General features: G+C 41.2%; 1 protein-coding gene across 2 annotated transcripts in view; it reads right to left on the bottom strand.

The window, feature by feature from the left end:
* Positions 1 to 23,831, bottom strand: part of LOC127448192 (glycogen synthase kinase-3 beta-like) — a 125,936-nt gene that overhangs the window by 80,975 nt on the left and 21,130 nt on the right. The window lies entirely within an intron of this gene.

The following is a 23,831-nucleotide window of genomic DNA, read 5'->3' as shown; positions in this document are numbered from 1 at the left end:
AACTACAGATGAAGTCTGAAATGTACATACACTTAGGTTGAAGTCATTAAAACTCATTTTTTAACCACTTCACAGATTTCACATTAGCAAACTATAGATTTGGCAAGTCGTTTAGGACATCTACTTTGTGCATGACACAAGTCATTTTTCCAACAATTGTTTACAGACAGAATGTTTCACTTTTAATTGACTATATCACAATTCCAGTGGATCAGAAGTTTATAAATACTATGTTAACTGTGCATTTAAGCAGTTTGGAAAATTCCAGAAAATGATGGCAAGCCTTTAGGCAATTAGCCAGTTAGCTTCTGACAGGCTAATTGGCTAACTGGAGTCAATTGGAGGTGTACCTGTGGATGTATTTTAAGGCCTACCTTCAAACTCAGTGCCTCTTTGCTTGACATCATGGAAAAATCAAAAGAAATCAGCCAAGACCTCAGAAAAAAAATTGTGGACCTCCTCAAGTCTGGATCATCCTTGGGAGCAATTTCCAAACACCTGAAGGTACCACGTTCATCTGTACAAACAAAAGTACGCAAGTATAAACACCATGGGTCCACACAGCCATCATACCGCTCAGGAAGGAGACACATTCTGTCTCCTAGAGATGAACGTAGTTTGGTGCGAAAAGTGCAAATCAATCTCAGAACAACAGCAAAGTACCTTGTGACGATGCTGGAGGAAACAGGTAAACAAGTATCTACATCCACAGTAAAACGAGTCCTATATCAATATAACCTGAAAGGCTGCTCAGCAAGGAAGAAGCCAATGCTCCAAAACTGCCATAAAAAAGCCAGACTACAGTTTGCAAGTGCACATGGGGACAAAGATCTTACTTTTTGGAGAAAAGTCCTCTGTTCTGATGAAACAAAAATTTTACTTTTTGGCCATAATGACCATCATTATGTTTGGAGGAAGAAGGGTGAGGCTTGCAAGCTGAAGAACACCATCCCAACCGTGAAGCATGGGGGTGGCAGCATCATGCTGTGGGGGTGCTTTGCTGCAGTAGGGTCTGGTGCACTTCACAAAATAGATAGCATCATGAGGAAGGAAAATTATGTGGATATATTGAAGCAACATCTCAAGACATCAGCCAGGAAGTTAAAGCTCGGTCACAAATGGGTATTCCAAATAACCGATGAACCCAAGCATACCTCCAAAGTTGTGGCAAAATGGATTTAGGACAACAAAGTCAAGGTATTGGAGTGGCCATCACAAAGCCCTGACCTCAGTCCGAAAGAAAATTAGTGGGCAGAACAGAAAAAGCATGTGTGAGCAAGGAGGCCTTCAAACCTGACTCAGTTACACCAGTTCTGTCTGGAGGAATGGGCCAAAATTCCAGCAACTTTTTGTGAGAAGCTTGTGGAAGGCTACCTAAAATGTTTGACCCAAGTTAAACAATTTAAAGACAATGCTACCAAATACTAACAAAGTGTATGTAAACTTCTGACCCACTGGGAATGTGATGAAAGAAATAAAAGCTGAAATAAATCATTCTCTCCACTATTATTCTGACATTTCACATTCTTAAATAAAGCAGTGATCTATGATTAAATGTCAGGAATTGTGAAAAACTGAGTTTAAACGTATTTGGCTAAGGTTTATGTAAACTACTGATTTCAATTGTATATGTATGCACCACACACACTCACACAGACGCATACACAGAGAGAGAGAGAGTATTCTATCCTCTGGGCACCCCTGTCTGCCTAGACACCAGCAGATTATTCATTAACGCCTATATTTCTTTTCATCTCTTTTTTCTCTCTTTTTTAGTTATTTTATGCAAAACACACACATACACACACACACACACACACACACACTGTACAATTCAAATTGGCTGTTTTAGCAACCAGGGTCATCCAATGGTCACAATGAGCATGTGACACAAGACAAATGCAAGTAAGAATGGGCAGGAAACTGCAGTGGTTCAGGGCACAGATCCAGTGGTACAGACACACCACCAAGCCAACATTACCATAAAGAATCAAAAGCAGAACCCCAATCCATCGGATCTAAAGGGGAGAATTATTATTATTACATAGCTTGCCAGGCTGCACTCTAATGATATTCCTTGAACATTCTGGTTAGGGGTTTTAAATGTCTGCAATTCATCAGCTTATAAGGCTTATTGTAATGACTTACTGTACTGAAACTTTGTTTTGTTGATAATTTTAGTCTTAAGACCAGAGTATACTTTAGGGGTGCACTGATCGATCGGCCACCAATCCAAATCTGCCAATCTTCGTCTTAAGTCTGTGATCGGTCGATCGCGCCTAGAATCAGGGCTGATCTTTTTTACAGCACACAGGGAATCACACATACACTGCTACTTTAAAGAATGAGCGCTTTCTAAGCTCTTTATGCATGACAGTGTGGCCTCTGGAGGGTGAATTGTTGGCAATTCTAAGTATTCACAAATTTATACTTTCAGACATTCTTTTATTCAGATGAATATGCAGGTTTGTTTTTAAAAATGTGTAAGAATTACACATGTATGAATATTAAGTTGCCCATTTTCTAGAGTCATTACGGTAGTAATTCTGACTCGTAGCACTGTGAGCACGGAGAGGATAAAGAGACTGCAAACGTGTATAAAAACGAATTAAACAACAAATAAACATGCGATTACAAATCGGAGTATAAGTGATGTAACGCGAGTCGTGACAATCAGACGTTGTGTTGAGCGATAGAGACTGTTTGAGCGATCATGAGCACTTTCAGCTTCACTCCCTTCAATATACTCACTCATTTGATGTCAATCAAACATGCACACTCTCAAGGTGCTCTCAACATCTCATCAGTCACTCATATCAGTGCTATTCTGTGAGGATCCCAATTTAAATCAGATTAATGTTGGTCATATTACCACTAATCACAGCAATTACTTAAGTAATGTTGTTAAATAATGTTAACAAATGGAACCTTTTTGTAAAGTGTTACCATAATTTAACTGTGTGGGGCATAATCATACACAATATAACTTGCAAAAGTGTGGCAAAGGGCACTTTTTTAAAAATCTGTATCGGCCGATCTTAGTGTTAAAAAAAATCGGCGATCGTATTGGTCTCAAATTTCCTGATTGGTGCACCACTAGTATACAGTATTTTGGTCACAGCTGAGCGTTTTCGTACAGGACGCGTGACGCAAATCTTGTCATCAGCAGAGTGCTCGAGCACTGAACGCATGCAGCCCGATTTTTCTAACCGTGTGCCTGGAATTATTTACACAAATTAGTGGATCAACAAGATGGTAATACTCACATTTGAGCCACTGCTATCACAAAGAAATGCTAGAAGAAAACATAATCGCCGATAAATTATAGGAGACGAAGGTAAAACAATAGTAGGTATGCACGTCAAGAACGCGTGTGAGGAGGTCAGGAGAAACCTGCATTTGTATAACTCAAATCAGAAGTAGGGATGCCGCGGTGTGAGTTTTTGACGGTGAGATTACCGTCTGAGAAAAAAACAAAAAAATCGCAGTTAACCGGTTTTATGATTATTTGAAATGTTTCTTATTATACAATAGCACTGATGCAAAAAATTAATAAAATATAACAACTGAATATCTTTGTGGACATATGGGGTATGTGGATGCTAAGGGTAGACCTACAATAAGAAATTGATTAAAAGAATTGATAAAAAAAAAAAATAGGAGGTATATAATAAGAGACGCTCCAATCTAGGGCACGACACCGCTTATGAACAACCCGAGCTCAGTGGTGTGCTTCAATGTAACCGAAGTGCTTCAAAAGTGTGTACATGTACGATTATTGTGGGTGCACAACATGTAGTCTATTTCAAGGCATCCAACAGTTTTTTTTTCTGCAACAGTTTATTAAAGCAATCCGTTGTCTGTCAGACACCTCAACATAAAGAATCAGCAACAGACTCTATAAAATTACTGTCCACAACACCTTACATATAAACCTGTGGACTATGCATAATAATGGGAACACTGCTCACAGCAGGCAATTTAAAGTCCAATAATGACTAAAATTGACATTTACTGTTGAATGCGATTAATTTGTACAGAAGCGATGCTTTAAATAATTAGGACGAAAAGACGAAACTTTTCAAAGTTCACTCGCTGACTGTAACTACACGAAATGTACCGCACGCTGTCAGCACACGTAAACATTACAAAAAGTACCATCTTTTAATTTATCACTTTCAAATCACCACAGCTAAAAATATTAAACTTACTAGTCTGTTGTTGGATGACTAGTGGAGCAACCTGTCCCATCTGTAAGATGTGTTTCTTTCTATGAGTTCTGTCTGCATAATTTACATCCGTCATCTTCAGTCAGTCATTGAAATGCTCCCTAACAGCCGATTTATGTTCCTTTTTGGTGAATATGAGTCTGGTAGATCGAATTATACTGTATAATTTGTGTGTTTAAGCCCCAGTTTCACGTGAATTGAAAGCTCACGTTCAGTCCGCGGCACCTGGCTAAGTACCATGCGGCCATGTCTGTAACCATAGCAACAGCTCCAGTACCCACACAGGCACAAGAGTTTTCACATTTAGACTTACAAAATCTTATGAATAACTTTTTTATATTACATTTTTATACATTATGTATATTATTTTTGCCATGTCTAAATAAAGCATTTCACAGATTTGACCGTGGATTCTAAATTCTTGCGGTTAAATTAACCGTGACATTTTTAATCGCGGTTAATAGTGAAACCATATCATCGCGGCATCCCTAGTCAGAAGGACTATAAAGACATCTTTATGTGTTTAAACTCCTGAAGAGAAATAGTCCGGTGTCTCACAGCAGTCATGGCATACATGCACCAAACGCCTGTTTATGCGTGCACCATCAAATGAAGTATAATTTGACAGGCTCGCGTTTGACTGTATGCAGAGTAGACGCTGAGTGTTCCTGTCAAAATCAAAGTATACTTTGGGCTTTAGATTTGCTATTTGTTGTGTTGTTGTTTTTATTTTACTTAATACTTTTTAATATTAATTTTAAAATTTAAGTTTGAAAATCACCCACTGACTCTCATTGATAGAATGTTCTCGCAGTGATGATATAATTTGTCAGCGATTGGTCTTTCTTGCATTTATTTGCATACTGAATTTTGATTGGCCTTGCATTTATATAACTATTTGTGTGTATGTGTTGAATCGTGTGTGCAGCTGACTGAATACTTGCCATCAACCTTAAGAAAGCAAGCGGCTGCGTTTCCAGCAAGTGTGACAGAGTTCCGCTGTCACTGACTGCAATGTAAATAACTAGAAAAAAAATATGTGATTTGGGCTTAAAAACTATTACAACCACAGGATGTACAGCAGAATAATAATAATGTTGGAGAATTTTCTAATGTCAGCATTTACAGTAAAAGAGTAAGTAGATCGTTCACTTATTGCTGTGAGTTGCAGACCTGTCAATCTGTACACATTTTACATAGCAGGTAAGCATTTTGACATCAAAGTACGCTGGAACGATTTGTCACTCTAAACTACGCAAAAAGCTGGTGACACCTGTGTGTTCCATTGTGCACGTGCAGTACTCAAGTCTAACAGCAAGAGGCAGCAGCATCTAGCCTGCCGAAAAGCAAAAGAAGAAGAAGAGTTCGACCAATCATAGCACTGGGTTCATTCTCCCAAATATCAAGCAGGGATGATTGACAAATGCATAATGTCAAACATTTCAAGAGACTGTAAATCGACAGCAACACGAAATAGGTTTTATCCCTCTTGTTCCCCCTCATCACTCTGTCTGGCTGGTTCCTCAAGTGAGGACGGTACTTTTAACTCCTTTGCAAAGGTAAACGGGCTGGGGTGGATGTAGAAAGTTGAAATTGTGAATTGGGTTAACTTAATGCAGTCCTGCCATCCTTTTTTTTATTATTTTTTTTCACCCAATTTGGAATGCCCAATTCCCAGTGCGCATTTTTTTAAGTTCTCGTGGTGGTGTAGTGATTCGCCTCAATCCGTGTGGCGGAGGATGAATCCCAGTTGCCTCCGTGTCTGAGACCATCAACCCACACATCTTATCATGTGGCTTGTTGAGTGCGTTGCCACGGAGACATAGCGTGTGTGGAGGCTTCACGCCATCCACCGCGGCATCCGCGCTCAACTCACAACACTTCCCACCGAGAACGAACCACATTATAGCGACCACGAGGAGGTTACCCCATGTGACTCTACCCACCCTAGCAACCAGGCCAATTTGGTTGCTTAGGAGACCTGGCTGGAGTCACTCAGCACGCCCTGAGATTCGAACTAGCGAACTCCAGATGTGGTAGCTAGCGTCTTTTACTACTGAGCTACCCAGGCCCCCCAGTCCTGCCATCCTTAGGAAAATATTCACACACACACTACTGGCTTTTCAGCCGCACATTCAAAACACATACAGTCTGTTTGTGTGTCGCTCTCTCTCCCCTCCAGGGGTCTGGACTGCTTTTTTATCCCTCTCAGCTCTCACTGCAAACACAAACAGCTGTTAGAGGTAATTTCCCACAGGTGTCAATCCTTACCGTTCTTCCTCTCGCGGCCTCGCTCTCCACAGACATCGCTCGGCCATGCCCCCATCACCACTATACTGTGTAGGCACTGACTGTGATATACAGGCCCTTTATATTGTAAAAAGGGCCAACCATTACAGGACAAATTCCATTTGAAAGTTAGCATTACTATGCCCTATTCACTCTGAAGGGTGCAGGGCATTACAGACTCATAATTGTGTTTGGTACAAAAAGACATACGTCATCGGCACTGTATTTCAACTGGAAAGTTCCTTTGACAATATCATGGCAAAATACACGCTTATAGCTGTTTAAATTGTTGTGGGAAACTAAACATTTACATAAAATGTTGTCTCTCCCAAACATAGTGTCAAATAATTGCATTTCCCGTTGTGACGTTGTGTCGATGTAGTGACACTAGGGGTCACTCCTGGGAGCCCAAGACACCTCTGGTTTATGATAAAAGGCCAATGAAAATTGGCGAGTGGTATTTGCATACCACTCCCCCGGACATACGGGCATAAAAGGAGCTGGTATGCAACCATTCATTCAGATTTTCTCTTCGGAGCCGAACGGTCGATGTTTACTGAGCTGACTGTTCATTCACCTCTGCTGGATCTGACGGCGCATTTCAGCGGCTTCTTCCTCCTCTGCACTAGTGCACTTCAGAGAACGCCCCTGGGCGCTTCGGCAGAAATAAGAGAGTATATTTCTCTAAAAGAGCAGCACACACAGAACCTCTTTTTAAAGATGCGTCTTTTTAAAGATGCCTTTCCGTTTGTGTGTTATTCCTGGTTGCAGTCGTTATCTGTCAACTTCTGATGTTCACAATCGCTGTCTTTCGTGTCTGGGCACAACCCACACAGAGACGACATTCGTGGATGGATCATGTACTCATTGCGAGAACATGACCATGGCAACGTTGCGGTCACAGCTTGCTTTCGTAAGAAAAGTCTGCGGTGACTGCACCGGCTCCGCCGCAGCCCGCCCCTTCGGCCCAGCCTCGGTGTGGAGCCCACCGCAGGAAGCAGAAGCCACCCGTCTCACGGCCGGCCGCCAAGAACCTGCGAAAGGCTTCGAAGCGCCCCTGAGACGGGCGACCCAGGGACGACGAAACCCACTGCCTTGGAGCTGGTAAGCAGACCACTCCATACCCCGGTGGAGGGCCTGGAGGAGAATCTTTTGTTGCCTTTTCATTTAATTTTGCCACATGCCCAAGTCGCTGTGGTACCCAACAGTTCAGCAAAAGAGCGGTTTCCTTGTTCCCTGGGTTACATACCCAGTGTGCACGGCCATCATCACGACCACCGTCCACCATTCCATTTTGGCAGGTTTGGCGCTCCAGCGGCGAGTACTGAACAGGGCTTTACACAGACTCCCGTTCAAGATACTGACACAAAAACGCATTCTGGCAAGCGTCCGGCATCAAGATTGGTTCGCGGCGGTAGACCTGAAGGACGTGTACTTCCATGTCTCGATTCTACCTCGACACAGACCCTTCCTGCGGTTTGCATTCGAGGGTCGGGCGTATCAGTACAAGGTCCTCCCTTTTGGCCTGTCCTTGTCCCCTCGCGTCTTCACGAAGGTCGCAGAGGCAGCCCTTGCCCCGCTAAGGGAAGTGGGCATTTGCATCCTCAACTATCTCGACGATTGGCTAATCATAGCTCACTATCGGGATGTGTTGTGTGCACACAGGGACCTGGTGCTCTCGCACCTCAGCCAACTAGGGCTTCGGGTCAACTGGGAAAAGAGCAAGCTCCTCCCAGTTCAGACCATCTCTTTTTCGGCTTGGAGTTGGACTCAGTCTCGTTGACGGCACGCCTCACGAACGAGCGCGCACAATCGGTGCTGACCTGTTTGAAGGCATTCAGACAAAAGACAGCGGTTCCACTGAAACAGTTTCAGAGGCTCCTGGGGCATATGGCATCCTCAGCGGTGGCCACTCTGCTCGGGTTGATGCATATGAGACCGCTTCAGCACTGTATGTCACAACTTGCCCACCGTCTCCACCTCTGGAGTTAGCAGCACCTCAAGTCGCTGCGAGCCACTCACATCCCGGGCGACCTCAACACTGCAGCGGACGCGCTGTCATGGCAGGTTACCCTCAGGGGAGAGTGAAGACTCCACCCTCAGGTGATCCAGCTGATTTGGAGTCGATTCGGGCAGGCACAGGTAGACCTGTTCGCCACAGACCCTGTGCAAGGTCAGGGAAGATAAGGAGCAGGTCGTCCTGGTAGCACCCTACTGGCCCACCCAGACGTGGTTCTCGGACCTCACGCTCCTCACGACAGCCCCCCTCCCCCGGCGAATTCCCCTGAGGAAGGACCTTCTTTCTCAGGGACGGGGCACCATCTGGCACCCACAACCAGACCTCTGGAATCTCCATGTCTAGCCCCTGGACGGGACGTAGAAGACTTAAGCGGCCTACCACCCGTGGTGGTAGACACGATCACTCAGGCTAGGGCCCCCTCTACGAGGTGCCTGTATGCCTTTAAGTGGCGTCTGTTCGCTAAGTGGTGTTCTTCCCGACGCGAAGACCCCCAGAGATGCGCAGTCGAATCGGTGCTTTCCTTCCTGCAGGAGAGGTTGGAAGGGCGGCTGTCCCCCTCCACCTTGAAGGTGTATGTAGCCGCTATAGCAGCACACCACAACACAGTGGACGGTAAGTCCTTAGGGAAGCACGACCAGATCATCAGGTTCCTGAGAGGCGCCAGGAGGTTGAATCCCTTCAGATCGCTCCTCGTTCCCTCATGGGACCTCTCTGTAGTTCTTCAGGGTCTACGGAGAGCCCCCTTTGAGCCCTTGCAGTCAGCTGAGCTTAAGGCACTCTCTTTGAAGACTGCCCTCCTGACTGCACAGCTCTTTGTCTGCTTTGGTGGACAGCGGAAAGGAAGCGCTGTCTCCAAGTAGAGGATTGCCCGCTGGCTAATTGATGCCATAACAATGGCATATCACACCCAGGACGTGCCGCCACCGGCAGGGCTACGAGCCCATTCTACCAGGGGTGTAGCGGCCTCCTGGGCCTTGACCAGTGGTGCCTCTAAAAGACATTTGCAGAGCAGCGGGCTGGGCAAAACCCAACACCTTTGCAAGGTTCTACAATCTCCGGGTGGAACCGGTTTCGTCCCGTGTAGTGGCACGCACAAGCAGGTAAGTCCGGGACAGCTGGCTGGGTGATTGCTTCCGCATAGTGCCTTTCACCTCACCTGAGCTGAAGACATGCGCTGTTGACTCCCAGTAGTGTTCACAAACTGTGTTCCCCGGATGATTTCCTCCGAGCCCTGTGGCAGATGAGTTTGCGGAGAAATTCGCTGCCGGCTCAGTACACATGCTAACTAAGCCCTGTACTGGGGTAGGTGCTCCGCATGTGGTGGTTCCCCGTAGATAACCCCATGCGACGTATATCTTCCGCTAATTCGTTTCCCTGTTGGTAAACTGCGTCTTCCTTAGGCAGAGGCCCCTCTGCCCCAGTCACCATGCTCATAGAAACTCCTCCCCCATAGGGTAGGACCTACCATGGGACTTCTCCACATGACATACTTTCGACAAAGCTCGGCAAGACCATGTGACGTATTTCCACCCAAAATACCCCCCCCCCCCCCTCTGGGCGGGGTGTGGTCTCTGCGGTGTCTTCCCCTTGGGAGTGACACCCCCCCGACTAGACCTGGTGGCCCCAGTCTTTTAATTCCTTTTTTTTTGGGGGAGAGGTAAAAAAAAGAGGATAAGAGGCCACGACTGGGCTAGCTTTTGGGCAGTCGACTTGTCCACAAAGGGTCGTTCGACACTCACAACAATGTTGGTGGAGGTTACGTGTCGGCCTGGTGCGCTGGCTATGAGGCACACAGTGGTCTGCCCGTCACACACCGCCAGTTCACGTAACACAGTTCAGCCAGTTGTGGCGTTTCGTATAGGGACCCCTAGTGTCACTACATCGACACAACGTCGAGTGAGTGACACATACGGAACGTCCTGGTTACTTGCGTAACCTCCGTTCCCTGATGGAGGGAATGAGACGTTGTGTCCCTCCTGCCACAACGCTGAACTACTCGCTGAAATGGCCAGGACCTTGTCTCAGCTCCTCAGCACAAAACCCGAATGAGTGGTTGCATACCAGCTCCTTTTATACCCGTATGTCCGTGGGAGTGGTATGCAAATACCACTCGCCAATTTTCATTGGCCTTTTATCAAAGACCAGAGGTGTCTCAGGCTCGACACAACATCTCGTTCTCTCCATCAGGGAACGGAGGTTACGCAAGTAACCAGGACGTTATGCCTTGTTTTTCATTCATTTTTGAAGTCTGACCCATGTTTCATAAGATCAAAAATGTATTCAACCTCCTCCATAGTCTTTTTTTTTTTTTCATTTTACAAAGGAAATTCCAGAGATCTCAAAATGGGTACCAAGGTTTTCAAGTCATTCGGGGAGTTGTGGGTGTGGGAAGTGAGAGAGAAATAAAATATGTTGGAATGTACTGGCCCATAATTTGGGTTGCTGCAGCAAATCTGAGCTGGAAATGAAGATTTTATCAACTGATCCATCTCAGGGAAACAAACAGTCCCGTTTCCTTCACCTCCATTTAAAAATGGAATCCATATGTTCTTCATACACCTAACAGACTCAGACCAATGAGAAGAGACATCACAGCTAATCATGAGGACACTTCTTTGACCCCATGCCAAATGTGAAGAGTTATGGTGTGTACTGAGATAACAAAGGCTTAAATACACCAGACAAGTTTGCACAGGTGTCAAGAACTTCTGAATGCTTTCTATGTAGCTACTGAGATCAAGCAGACATCACTGCAATGCCACTTTTCAGAAAGTCCCACAACCTGGAATTTACAGGGTCAAGAACTACGACCATTACCAAAAAAACAAAAAACAAAAAAAAAAAAGGATGAAAATGTGTAAAGTGTGGTTCTAGCATACATACATCACTGTATGTTTGGTTAGACACTGTAACATACTGTAATATATCAACATTCACAGTATTACAGGTTAATGTGTTAACATCAACGGTTTCACAATAATTTATATGACAATTAATTGTCATCATAGTGAAAGCACTAAAACAGACTAGTGGTCGACTGATATATGGCCGAGGTCGATAAATCGGCCGATGCGATAAAAAATTCAGAATATCAGCCAATTTATTGATCTTCATATATCGGTTGACCACTAGTCTGTTTTAGTGCTTTAACAATGATGACAAATAATTTTCATTGAAATTATTTATTTATAGAAAGCAAATTATAAATTTTCCCCTTTGGCCGATTTGTTTCTCAAGGGCTAGGAATCGCCTGCTTGCACGTGAAGGAACTGTCTAAGAAATGAAAATGACCAATTACAATTTGTTTTGCTGTTACATGCCATCATGTTGCTACAATAATAGACCTGGCATGTAACAACATCTCATTTAAACAGTCCTGCATATCAGTCGTGACATGCATGCAGCAGCTAGTGATGTTTAAAGTTCTCTGGTGTTTTATTCTCCCTCTCTCTTTTCACAACAGTTCCTTGTAACTGTCTCATGATAAAAAGGCAAATATCAATAAAACTTTTATCAAATAACGTCTGTAAATATGCAGGTATCTCATTTAAACAGATTTAATTCACAAACCTCAAGAAACTTGCACAAATCTGTTTTCTTCCTGTGGAGCCATCAAAACTGTGTCCCTCTGACTCAAATGTTGCACAACTGTCAGTCCGTGACACTCTTAAGCAGGCGATTCGGGCCACGTAAACTGGAAGCGTTTAGTAGATTGCTGCTCCCACTGGATCCGCATAAGAGCAAGAGAGCAACTTCAAAGTAAAAGCGCTTCATGTGCAGCAAAAGTAAATGTCATGTTCATTGAGCACCTTTGGTACAGTTAGTTTGATTACCTGTTTTTGTGAGAAAATGCGATTGTTAATGCGCACATACCGTCCGTTGTTGCTGGACTACAGTGTGCACTTGCTTTTTCCTTTTTCCTAATGTATTACAATTTCTTTATGTGCAAACAATCACTAAAATGGGAAGACTAAACAGAAACCAGGAGAAACTGCATTCTGCCATCTAAAACACACAAAAAAATCATATTTTTAAAGATTTTTTCATATCTTTACAAAGTTAAAGTTTCAAGTAAATATAATGCTAAATAAAAGTTTATATTTTTTTAGCCAAGAATTAATTTGCTATTATATTAAATCGTGTGATATACTGTACAGTATTATATCGGCCACCCTGCTCTCTGGATATCGTCATCGGCCATTAAAACAACTAATTTCAGTTGACCTCTAAAACAGACAGTTAATCGTCATAATCGCAATAATCTGTTTGACAATTTATTGTCGGCAAAATTTCATAATCGTGACAGGCCAATGGAGCCCTGAAGCACTCACACTTCAGAGTTCTGTTTACTGACATTTGGGAAATGTTTTCAATAATCAGACTGAAACATCAATGATGAGAACATCAAGGATTAGGAGAAATGCTTGTTTTTAAAATCAATTATCAGAGTTAGATGACTCCCAGACCTGACTGTTTTATCTGCAAGCAGCAAAATGAGCTGTTTCATCTTCTTACAAATGGAGACTTTATCTTCCCCAAAAAATACAATGACAGGTCTCTGGCTTGGTAACTTACTCTCAGTGCATCCAACTCTCTTTATTCAAACTCTGTTCCATCACTAGCAATTAATGCGTGAAATACATTGGTGTCATCTTTGACAATCAACAGTTCCCGTGGAGAAGAGTTGCAGACGCCCACCCTGCTCTGGACCCAACTCCAGTAAGAGGAACAGAAACGGAGGTAGACATTTTATTTTTAAGTTCTTACCAAAGTACCTTATTGTTTAAAGCAGGGTTCCCAAATGTATAAATCCCTGGGGGTTTGCGAGGGAACTCCAGTGGGTTCGTGAAAGAGTAAAGAGGTTGCATACCAAAATATTTCCGTTATTTACCAAATTTTAAAAACACTGACGGATAATTCCAAATACCAAAAACAAAAGAGAACACAACACAACCAAGCACATCAATTTTCCTTTTAACCATTCTTGTGTCTATACGGCTTCATTGACCACGTTTACATGGACACCAGAGAGATATTTGCATCTCGGTCAGTAAGCAGCTTTTTCCACAGCAATGTAATTTCCCTGTTACGCTTGTGAAAAACTAAACATGGCATCCAAGGAAGACTTCGCCTGTTGTTTCAATTTATTTTGAGATATTCCAGAGTTGTTGCCGTGTTTATTTCTATCTCGACCTTCAGTGGAAATGCGCTGAAATAGTTGGGTTTCCCTCTTACATAAAACTCTGGGATCCCAATGTATAAGCGCATATACGCAAACATGAGGGACAGGCGATGTTTTACATTGGTGTGTATTAAACTGGTGGTTTATATTGTATGTGCTTTCCCCACTGTACTACCAGAAATGTTTAATTCTTTCCGCGGTGTTCACTTGTTGATATAATGTGTGGTTCCATCCTTTGATGTTTGTTATCCTGTCTGTTCTTAATCCCTTAAGAGGCGTAAGGAAATCAGCATTCTGGTCTTGTTTTCATGATGTTTCAGAAGGCCACTTTCTGCAAAAACACTGGGGTAAACCGTTAAGTGCATGTAAACGTGGTGACTCTATCTCCCTTTCACATATATAAAGTGTGTGTGTGTGTGCGTGCATGCATGTGCATGTATGAATCATTCCTGAGCAGATATGACAGAAACATGGTCAAATGGAAATGATCAGGTAAGTGGAATGCAGACTCTGCCTCTTTATAAGACAGACAATGTAATAAAATGCTGTACCTCAAGAATCAAGTCCAAGATCTGTACTGCAAGTAAACATTATAATACGTAGTTGTCATTGGGAAGTTGGAAATGCTGAAACTTAATTCTGACAACTACAATGCTTAATGTTGCAAAATCACAATGCGGTCCAGAAGGTAACATTAATATGGAGTTACCTAATTGGTGATATACTGTATAGGCACTGACTGTGATATACAGGCACTTTATATTGTAAAAAGGGCCAACCATTACAGGGCAAATTCCATTTGAAAGTTAGCATTACTATGCCCTATTCACTCTGAAAGGTGAAGGGCATTACAGACTCATAATTGTGTTTGGTACACAAAGACATACGTCATTGCCACTGTAATTCATCCGGAAAGTTCCTTTGACAACATCATAGCAAAATACACGCTTATAGCTGTTTAAGTTGTAGCAAATAAAACATTTACATCACATTTTGCCTCTCCCAAACATAGTGTCAAATAATTGCATTTATGCCTTGTTTTTCATTCATTTTTGAAGTCTGACCCAAGTTTCATAAGATCAAAAATGTATTCGACCTCCTCCACAGTCTTTTTTCATTTCTCAAAGGAAATTGCAGAGATCTAAAAATGGGTGCCAAGATTTTCAAGTCATTCAGGGAGTTGTGGGTGCGGGAAGTGAGAGTTAAAAAAAAAAAAATTGCGCTGTTATGCAACCGACCATGAGAAAATGTTTTCATTTTTTCATTTTTTTTTATTAAAAAGTAAATAATGCACTACTCTCTATTGAGTGTTATGATGTAATATAATTTCTATGAAAAGTCTCTGATTGGGATAACAATGGCAATGGTGAATTAAATCAAATACATTTTCTAAACATTATAACAAAATTATAGATGTAATTAAGGTTTCTTATATTGTGAAATATAACAATATAAGAAAAATGAAATGTGAAGACGTAAAATGTATTGTATTTTAAAATGTTGAATTACTTTAAATGTCAGGGGGTACTTCAAGTTAATAATTTAGGTCAAACGGGTTCAGCTCACAAAAAAACTTTGGGAACCCCTGTTTTGCATAACAATTTACCCAAAAATTTAAATTCACCATGTTGTTCCAACTCCATATTTTTCTTTTTCTTTCTTCCATGAAACACATCTTTTGTGTTTCAAGGTAGAAAGAAAATATGAGTTTGAAACAACATTGGGGTTAGTAAATTTTTGTTTTGTTTTTGGGGGATGAATGATTCCTTTAAGGGATAGTTCACCCAAAAATGAAAATTCTCTCATCATTTACTCACCCTCATGCCATCCCAGATGTGTATGACTTTCTTTCTTCTGCAGAACACAAATGAAGATTTTTAGAAGAATATCTCAGCTCTGTAGGTCCTCACAATGCAAGTGAATGGGTGCCAAAATTTTGAAGCTCCAAAGTCCACATAAAGGGAGCATAAAATTAATTCATATGACTCCAATGGTTAAATCCATGTGTTCAGACATGATATGATAGGTGTGGGTGAGAAACAGATCAATATTTAAGTTTTTTTTTTTTTTTTTTTAAATAAATTCTCCTACCTTCCCAGTAGGGGGTGAAATGCAAGAAGAATGTGAATCAACAAAAACAGAAGAAGGAGAATGTGAAAGTGAAGGAAAAATTACTTAGATATTGATCTGTTTCTCACCCACACCTATAGTACATTTATGTTGCCCTTATGTGGATTTTGGAGCTTCAAAATTTTGGCACCCATTCACTTGCATTGTATGGACCTACAGAGCTGAAATATTCTTCTAAAAATCTTCATTTGTGTTCAGCAGAAGAAAGAAAGTCATACACATCTGGGATGGCATGAGGGTGAGTAAATGATGAGATATTTTTCATTTTTGGGTAAACTAATCCTTTAACATGCGAGAGCATGTCGCTTAGAATACAAGTCTGGAATTATACCTTGGTTTCATATCTTTTGTTCAAGCAGGAATCAAGGTGTTTAACAAGCATTAAGACAGGTTGTGTTACTTTGAACACACAATCTATCTCAGGGATAGGTTGGAGCTGAAAATTCTTATGCTAATAAAATGCTCGAGCAATAAATTATGCATCAAGTTTGGCATCACCCAATTATCATATATCTGTCCTCCAAATCTCTTGCTTAATGATATTATAGTAAATTCAGTTGAACCTGTGAGGTCATATTGTATGTTGGATTTGGACAAAATGTACATTAGAGATGTTTTGGAACCTGAGACACCCGAGTGCATGTCATTTTCATGTAGTCTTGTAAGCAAAAGTATAAAACTGCCTGGAAACGGAGGCTATATGGTCATCATCACAATTTATCTCTTAAGTTAACATGTCCCTTTGCATCGCCTGACCCTCATTAACACTATTTAAATCTTGCAGTTCTATAACATGCTATGTCAAATGTTTCAAGCTTGCCATTTCAAGCTTGAGGACATCATAAGATTTTGTGCAGAAAGAAAAAAGTTCTAAAGAACAACTAATAGAGAACACCAGACAGGGCAAGTTGTCATATTTTTATTGTGGCAAGTTTTAGGTGTTGTAATTTTACACAATTTCAGTTTGTTGTTGGCTAAAACAATGGTTTGATATTTTTCCATTTAACTTTTAACATGTGTGCTGTTGTTTTTTTTTGCTTCATATTTGTTTTACTGTTCAAACCTGGCTGAAAAGTCAAAAATAGACAGTTTGATAGCAGGTTCCATTGTGACAAAATACAGGTTAGAAAATGAACTGTATCTTTTTCATGGGCAATAACAATGGCTCAGTAGCTTTTTGTAGCCAGGACATTAGAATATGTCTATACAGAAATAAACTTTCGAAAATAGAGCTAAGAAATATTCACTGGATTACCAAGTGCGATAAATAGCCCTGGTCTCCCTTATACATACTGTATATGTACAGCTTAGTGAGCCACACCCTCTGGCTGATTATAGCTCCCTCTTCCTTTTTCTTCTCAGCTCCCATCCCCCCACTCTCTCTCTTCTCATTGCATAGGAAGGAGGAGAGGGGCCCCTGGACAGAGATTTCGCCTAAACAGGCTATGATCCTTAGCAGGTGGTTAAACTTTGGCTACAACTACATTTCTGGGGTAAAGATAAAATTATAGCTACACTAAATATACTGTGAGTGGCGAACAACTTTTGCAACCAATGCCGTATGCCTTCTGGGGTCATTACTAGTTTTACAGTAAGCTCAAAGTTACATCTATTTTCTTACATGAATACAACCATCAGTCACAAATTGGATGAAAAAGAGGCACCCAAGACAATCACCAAACACATTGCTTTAAGGTGTAAAATTAATGTTGTGTCTATTTACACAAGAATATGGCGGGGCGACTGGCTTTTAAATGCTAAAGAAGGATCTCATTGTCCCTGGACAGCTGCCTTTTCCGGAAAACAAACTGAGAACAGGGGGTTGGGGGGGTGGCAGTAGGAAGAATCACATGGCCCACTTCAGAACCAGCTGCTACGGCAGACCACTAATGCAGTCTCCTCAGATCGGCTGCCAAGTCGCACGCATATGTGCATGCTTGTAAATGAGACAAGCCGTAAGCATATCTCTTTCTATGCAAGAGAAAAGAGTAAAAAACATACAATGCCCGTCAAAAGTTTGAACACACACAACTGAATCTGTTTCTCGAAATCTTAAAAACCTTTGGATCTAAAGGCATATGCTTAATGCTTAAAGACTTGATTTTTTTTTTTTTTTTTTTTCATTTCTTAACTAAACATAAGTTTTAAGTTAAAAAAAAGAATTTATTTGATGATTTGGACCAGATAGTGAAGGAAAAGCAGCCAACAAGTGCCCATCATACATGGGAACCCATTTGATAGTGTTTTAAAAGCCTCACATGTGGCACCTCATGAAGTTAGTTAAGAGAATGTCCAGAGTGTGCAGAGCTGTAATCTAGACAAGGGCAACTACTTATAAACTAATTTCATAGTTTTGACTTTACTATTATTCTAAAACACAGAAATGGCAATAATAAATAATTAATAGGTGTGTCCAAACTTTTGACTGGTAGAGTATGGAACTGACCAACATGATCACATGAGAAATTGACACATTGCTTTCGAATGTTCATGTGTCCTGAAATGAAACCCATTCTGCCAAATTACTGATGAGCGCAACTAACAGCATGTTGCGTGAGCAACCTCCGAGAAACAGGTTCTGGTCCATTGTAAAACAAGGAATTAAAAGATTCAGAGTTTGCATTTTTGCTCTATTATTGCATTTTTTCGGTTAGGTTTAGGGTTGGGGTTTGGGGTAGGGTGTATGGTTAATAAAATATGCATTCCTGTTGACTGTATTCATTCACAACTAAAAACAAATTTTTAAAAACCTGCTTTAGGCGCCACTCTGTGGACGGTTCACCTGGAAACTGGAGTTCACATGATCAACAACACTTGCAGCTTCGGCCACTGGGGGCAGCAACTAGAATTTCAGTAAGCAAACACATCGATTTCAGCATTAAAACTTTCAACCTACTATCGCCAAATTTACGAATTAACGTACTGAACACGCTCCAAGTAGGGCTGCATGGTTAATCGAAATAAAATGTAAATTGCGATATTACCTTGTGCGATTATTAAACCGCAAAGGGCTGCAAATTAATTAAATAAATAAATAGTCTGCACACTTCAAAGTTTATGTGCAATTTGCCATCCTGTCTGTATTGTGTGCATTATTACAGTGTTTTCAGAGTGGTTCTGTGCTTCACAACTCCATCTCGTGCTCAGAGTAACAGAGGTGCTCCGAGTTTGGTTTAGATTCTTTGCTTGCTTGCGCTGAGCACATTATATTTTAAAGGTGCAGTATGTAAGATTCAGAAACCCTTGTTATTAATGACATCTGTGGCCGTTAAGTGAACTGCAGCCAGCTACCTGTTGCTCGTGCTCGCGCACACACTCCATAGGGACGCGAGCGAGCGAGCAACGGCCAAAACAATGACGTAACGTACAAACAGACTGAACGTGATCCACCGGCATCATGCTGACAGATGAGGTAGCATAATTAAAATTACACAGATATGATTGTTTTAATACAAACTTTGAGACTAAACTAAAACTACTTATCAGCTAACATAGCATACTGATACACACATACAGCTACATACTACCGAACTATATCAGACAGTTTACTGTTGCACTGCACTGTTATGTTGTGCTATTGTATGTTTTGTATGTCATATGTTGTGCTACGATCAAGAAACCAGCGTATTTGCTAGAATGTATCCTGTATACCTGATTTTTAGTATAAAGAGAAGATTGTTGAAATTATTTGAAAGTTAAGAAGCAAGGTAGCTTGTAATTCGTCAACGTTAGCAGGCAAGATCAAGTTAGCTAAAATTACACAGATCAATCCTTATGGCACTATATTTTAAATGCTTTGCAGTTATGTAAGCTTATCTGTCCAATAAGAAGAACGGCAATTCAGGGTCGGTTTTGATCCCCAAAATGGAACGAAGTTCCCTCCAGGAATTAAATGCCCTGCCGATGTTTACCCTAGTTTTCACTCAAGCTACTCAAGTTTGTGTAGGAATCGGTGTTGTGCTGGGAGCCGGATGTTTGCTGGATTCCATCTCTAAGATAATGTTACCTAGTGTTGCAGACTCTCCATGAATACCATGAAGATGTACTATCCTCATTGCATTCGTGTGCTGTGGGACTTCTGGTGTAAATAGCAGAAGAGAAGCTACTGTCTGAGGCAAGGCTCTTGGGAGCACACATGAACATCACAAACTCCTTTGTATTTTCCCGGTAAAACCGACCCGCTCCCTTTGCATGAAAATCAGTCCACAGGCTTTAATAGGCAACCTAGAAAGTCCAGGAAGAGCTCATTTTCAAGGGCACATCAAGTTGTGTTTCAAGCCATTCACACATTGGCAAAAAAGGCAAATATTACATGAAAATTGTTACATACTGCACCTTTAAGCCAGGTGTGCTCATTATGTTGATTGCAAGGCTACCGCTGATTGATCTTGATAGCAGGCCAAAAGGGAAAGAGGATATAGACAACAAAATAACGAAAATCTTAAAGATTTACTTTTTATTTCCTCGCTTCTGCATCAGCGCGCTGTTGGACAGACAGGCTGCAAGTGAGCCATTTTACATGCACGTTACCAGGCACGATCATAGTTTTTTATCAAGAAAATTCACGTTGGATCATAATTTCATTTTTCTAGTAAGACCTTTGATATTAGGGCAAAAATCATATTCTTGATGATAATTTTTGTATTGTTTTCCTGTAAAAATATCATAAAATCCTTAAATCAAATTGATCTTGTTTTATCTTGTTTTAGAAACAACACTGCATAAGATATTCAGAAAATGTATTTTTAACATGTATTTTGTCTTACTGTACTGGCAGAGTTTTTATAGTCAAAACAAGTGAAAAAATCTACCAGTGCTGAAGAAGTAATCCAAAGTATTTAGAATACGTTACTGACCTTGAGTAATCTAACGGAATACGTTACAAATTACATTTTACAGCATGTATTCTGTAATCTGTAGTGGAATACATTTCAAAAGTAACCCTCCCAACCCTGTTCATATAACACACACACACAAACACACACATTTATATATTAGGGCTGCACAATTAGTTAAAATAAAATCGCAGTATGACATTCTGTGATTATTTAACCGCAAAGGGCTACGACAATTTAATTAAATTAATAGATAAATCAAGCTGTTCGCTTCAAAGCCTATGCACGCTGCACTGTCCTGTCTGGTCTGTATTGTGTATAAGCATTATTACAGTGTATTCAGAGCAGTTCTGTGCTCCACAACTCCATCTCGTGCTCAGAGTAACAGATGTGCTCCATTCGGTTCCGTGTGCTGAGCGCGTCATTTTTAAAGTACTCCAGATTCACTTTAATTTCACTTTTGCATACTTCCAATCATGTTTGACCACATGTCTCGGTCTACAACCAAACACATGCCAAGGTCTTTGCTGAATGCATTCACTCTAATATGCTACTAATAGCCCTTTTCCACCGACCATAGTTCGGGGGCGGGTCCCTGGGCCTGTGCGAATTCTCGAACAGTTCCAAGCATTTCCACCGCAGAAAAGGCTGTTCTGGGGCCGAAAACCTGGGTCGACACCGGCTCCAAAAGATTGCTGGTCTCCACACAGGAACCGATTATGTCAGGGGGCGTAGGGTGGTATAATGTTTCATCACTAAAGTTTTTCCAAACAGCAACAGTAGCTACCATCTGCAGCAATGAGTACTTCTTCACTCTATAAAAGCAATACTATATAATTGTTTTTTTTTGTTGTTTTTTTTAAACACAACATTATCAGACATCAAAAGCATTCGGGTAACATGGACGACACGAGCGCTCTACTTGCGATATGGTCTTTACAGAGATCCAAGATAACCTAGACAGAGATCGCAAAGGAACAAAACTAGTCTATGAGAAGGTACAGCAAGAAATGATGCATACCAGCTTCAATCGGACAACTGACCAAATCATAAACAAATTTAAAAACACTTAAATAAGGGAATGCAGGGACCATAAGAAGGACCTAAACAAAAGCGGCAGTAGACGGAGCAACACTGTTTTGGACTCAGACACTGACCAGTCTGCTATCTAACCAGATTATCTAAATATGTCCTCAAAAACAAGAGAAAATGCTGTATACAAAAACTGTGACACGCCATGTCTGTTTGTGGGCAGGTGAGGCAGCCACGTGAAACTATCACGTAGCCCGTTACGTCATCGTTCGGTTCTCAAGTCAGTGGAAAAGCGCGGCCAGTTTACAAAAGGCTCCAGACTGCCCCGGCCGTGAACCAGCGGAGCACAGGCTCGGCACGAGAACTATCACCACTTCGGTGGAAAAGGGCTATAAGGTGACATAAAGAACCAGAACAGACTTCCTCATATAAGACCCAACAAGTACAAAAAGACGAAATTCACAGAACGAAGAACATGGCTCTGCACAGCACCTGCTAAGATTTTAGGCTGGCCCACTTACCTAAATAGGAATTAACAAAAGACTATTAATAGCATGAGTAGTATGTATATTACTAGTACAGACAAGCACAAATTAATGTTGCCCAAGATGATAAGATGACTGTATAAGCAAAAAAAGTAAGAATGTGTGGGAGCCTGCATAGCTCTAATGTAGCATTTACACTCAGCATTTTCTTTCACTCTATAAAATGGTCCTATGGGAACCTGGTATTTCTTAAGTTGCTCTCCTGATACACTTAACAGAATATACCTAGAAGGCACTCGCTACATCTTAAAACTCCTGCAAAGAAAGCTCAGCAATGGATATTTTATGTAATTAAGCCCAAAGTATACTTCGGTTTTGACGCAACACTGTGTATGCATACTGTTGAACACTCAAAAGTATTTGACTGTGCACAAATACACAGGCAGTTGCCGCATGAATGCTACAGCTGCTAGAGATGCTGGACTATTTCTCTTCAGGAGTTTAGACACATAAAGTCTTTATAGTCCTTCAGACTCAAGTTATGCAAATGCAGGTATCTCTTGACCTCCTCACACACGTGCTCTTGACGTGCACATCCACGGTTGTTGTTTCCACCATCTCCTGTTATTTACTCGCGATTACATCTTGAGTGTTGCCACCTTGTGGACCCACTAATTATTGCAAATAATTTTTGGCATAAGTGCATACTGCTTGTTCAGAATATGTGCGGTTACAAAAATTGGGGCGAGCACGTTCAGTGCTGAAGCATTCTGCTAATGACTAAATTTGCAAAACCTAGCATTCGTGTCAAACAGAAGTATATACTGGGCATTAGTTCAGCTGTTAGGATGAATCTCTCAGTGTAACAGCATATAGAAAAGAAAAACTTTTTCAATGTAACTTCCTCAGTTCAAAATACAGTCAACAAGTATGTTTACACTGGCGGCCAAAAGTTTGAAATAATGTACAGATTTTGCTGTTTCGGAAGGAAATTGGTACTTTAATTCACCAAAGTGGCATTCAACATTACTGATGTAAAAAACAGCACCATCACTATTTGAAAAAAGTCATTTTTGATCAAATCTAGACAGGCCCCATTTCCAGCAGCCATCACTCCAACTTCTTATCCTTGAGTAATCATGCTAAATTGATCATTTGGTACTAGAAAATCACTTGCCATTACATCAAACACTGCTGAAAGCTATTTGGTTTGTTAAATGAAGCTTAACATTGTCTTTGTTTTTGCTTTTTACTTGCTACAGTATGCAATAGACTGGCGTGTCTTAAGGTCAATATTAGGTCAAAAATGGCAAAAAAGAAACAGCTTTCTCTAGAAACTCATCAGTCAATCATTGTTTTGAGGTATGAAGGCTATACAATGCTTGAAATTGCCAAAAAAAAAAAAAAGATTTCATTAAAAGATGTACACTACAGTCTTCAAAGACAAAGGACAACTGGCTCTAACAAGGACAGAAAGAGATGTGGAAGGCCAGAATAGATGCCTCACATGTCCTCAGCTGACAGCTTCATTGAATTCTACCCGCTCAACATCAGTTTCATATACAACAGTAAAGAGAAGACTCAGGGGCGCAGGCCTTATGGGAAGAATTGCAAAGAAAAAGTCACTTT

Source organism: Myxocyprinus asiaticus, chromosome 11 (assembly GCF_019703515.2).
Source record: "Myxocyprinus asiaticus isolate MX2 ecotype Aquarium Trade chromosome 11, UBuf_Myxa_2, whole genome shotgun sequence".
NCBI lineage: Eukaryota > Metazoa > Chordata > Actinopteri > Cypriniformes > Catostomidae > Myxocyprinus > Myxocyprinus asiaticus.
This window is presented reverse-complemented; position numbering and strand designations above follow the sequence as displayed.